Consider the following 2,954-nt stretch of genomic DNA (forward strand, 5'->3'; position numbering starts at 1 on the left):
ATATATATGTGTGTATATATATCATCATCATCATCGTTTAATGTCCGCCTGCCATGTTAGCATGGGTTGGACGATTTCACTGAGGACTGGCAAACCAGATGGCTGCACCAGGCTCCAATCTGATCTGGCAGAGTTTCTACAGCTGGATGCCCTTCCTAACGCCAACCACTCCGAGATTGTAGTGGGTGTTTTTACGTGCCACCGGCACGAGGGCCAGTCAGGCGGTACTGGCAACGACCACGCTCAAAATGGTGTTTTTTACGTACCACCTGCACAGGAGCCAGTCCAGTGGCACTGACAATGAGCTCGCTCGAACGTTTTTTCACGTGCCACCAGCACAAGTGCCAGTAAGGTGAGGCTGGTAATGCTCATGCTCAAATGATACTATTTACATGCCACTGGCACGGAAGCCAGACAGCTTTTCTGGCAATGATCACGCTTGGACGGTGCTCTTAGCACTCCTATGGCACAGGTGCCAGTCATCGAATTTGGTTCAATCACGATTTCGATTTCACTTGCTCCAACAGGTCTTTGCAAACAGAGTTTAGTGTCCAATGAAGGAAAGGTACGCATAAGTGGGTTGGCTACACCCCTAGCACAGGCCTTGGATTATGGTCTCACTTGGCTTGCCGAACACATATATATGCATGCATAAATACATATATGGATATATATGTGGATATACATACATACATATATATATTGTTGTGTCGACGCCCCCAGGCGAAGAAGTATGATCTACCAAGACATACAAATAGAGGTAGTCTGGCCGTGGTAGGGTGTTGAGTAGCAGTCGAGTAGCAGTTGTGTAGTGGTTGAGTAGAGATCATCCGAAGGTGCTAGATAGCAGTAGCTTGAGACATAACATATACATGGATATATATATGTATGTATATATATATATATATATATATATATATATATATATATATATATATATATATAGATTTATAAGGATATATATATATATATGTGTGCGTGTGTGTGTGGATATGTATATATATGGATATAGGCGAGAAGAAAATGGATGTAAATAACAAGGGGAAACTTGTCGTTTCCACTGGTATGCCTTTAATTCAATTAGATAACAAAGAAGAAGGAAGCAAAGAAGAAAGTAGCATTTACGTTCGTTTTAATTTATTAGTTTTAGTAAATCTCTTCAGAATGAGTAAAATAGATTGATACATCAGTCAGAATGCGAAAATAATTGATACATATGTGATGGTAATAGAGGCTAAGGTAGTAAGTCTTACATTAAATTTAGAGTAACTCTAACTTAGGGTAAGAAGGGAGTTAACTCATACCAGTGATTAGACTAGGTAGGATGGTTTAAAATTTTATTATGGTTATAGTTTAGGAAGTTCTTAGTGTTAGAAGGGGCCCTATGTAGGTGCAAAGTAAACTATTATGGAATGTGGAGGGCTAGAGGGTTTCAGAAATAGGAATAAGGCCAACTCAACAGGACTCAGCACATATATTTGGGAATATAAGGATAAAAAAAAGTTATAGATTGAACTGGCATATACTCGCATAAATAACCTCATACAACACCACCAATAGACGCTGTGATCTTTGTTTATCAGAAGGCCTAGCTATACTTACGGCTAAACAACCCCTCTTAAATAGGAAATTTGAGAACGACATATTTTGTCTTGATGTGGGCCTTTATGTCTTTTCAAAATAATGGTAGAATAACATTTTTTGTCTTCAAGTAGGCCTTTGTCTTTTCAAAATACCGGTAAATTAATAGGACCCTTTATAAATCCCAAACTAGCATAGTCATCTCTCTATATAAGTCTAATTAGCTGGGAACCACCTTAAGCATTTACACATAAACAGTCACCCCGCAAACCCACTCGCCCTCTACATTCCATAATAATTTACTTTGCACCTACATAGGGCCCCTTCTAACACTATGAACTTCCTAAACTCTAGCCATAATACAATTTTAAACCACCCTACTTAGTCTAATAACTGGTATGAGTTAGTTCCCTTTTCACCCTAAGTTAGAGTAGTTCCCTTTTCACCCTAAGTTAGAGTTACCCCACTTCACTTACACCGCCGGTGACTAAAATTCACTGCAGATCTAAACTAATTTAATACACAAGTGTGAAAAAATGTGCTCAGTGAAACTCGGAATCCCATACCAAAATAATATACACCCTACTCTAATTGCCCAACGGAACAATAAACAAACCAATCTAGTACAATGAAACCTCTCTCCAACGAAATAACCAGCTCAAGAACAAAATTTAATGTAAGACTTACTAACTCTGCCTCTATTACCATCACATATGTATCAATTATTTTCGCATTCTGACCAATGTATCAATCTATTTTTCGCATTCTGAAAAGATTTACTAATACTAGTAAATTGAAACGATCGTAAATTCTTCTTTTCTTCCTTCTTCTTTGTTATCTAATCAAATTAAAGGCATAAAAGCGAAAACGACGAGTTTCCTCTTGTTATTTACATTCATTTTCTTATCGTATATAACCTAAACTACGGTCTACCAACTGAACTACTTGCTACCGTACAACTTTACAAAAGACTGTACCTACCCAGGTAATAACCAGAAGCGACTTTGGATTTAATTATCCCTTAGAGGTATTAAACTCCTCTAACTGGTACTTACACAACATATATGGATATATCATTATCATCGTTTAACGTCCGCTTTCCATGCTATCATGGGTTGGCCGATTCAACTGAGGACTGGTGGAACCGGATGGCAACACCAGGTTCCAATCTAATTTGGCAGAGTTTCTACAGCTGGATGCCCTTCCTAACGCCAACCACTCAGAGAGTGTAGTGGGTGCTTTTACGTGTCACTCGCACGAAGGCCAGTCAGGCGGTACTGGCAACGGCCACGCTCAAAATGGTGTATTTTATGTGCCACCCGCACAAGAGCCACTCCAGGGTCACTGGCAACGATCTCGCCCGAAAATCCTAC

General features: G+C 39.3%; 1 protein-coding gene across 2 annotated transcripts in view; it reads right to left on the minus strand.

Moving 5' to 3' along the window:
* Positions 1-2,954, minus strand: part of LOC106881546 (polycystin-2) — a 76,471-nt gene that overhangs the window by 27,108 nt on the left and 46,409 nt on the right. The gene's annotated exons all lie outside the window — the stretch shown is intronic.

This window comes from Octopus bimaculoides, chromosome 9 (genome assembly GCF_001194135.2).
Source record: "Octopus bimaculoides isolate UCB-OBI-ISO-001 chromosome 9, ASM119413v2, whole genome shotgun sequence".
NCBI classification, from domain to species: Eukaryota; Metazoa; Mollusca; class Cephalopoda; order Octopoda; family Octopodidae; genus Octopus; species Octopus bimaculoides.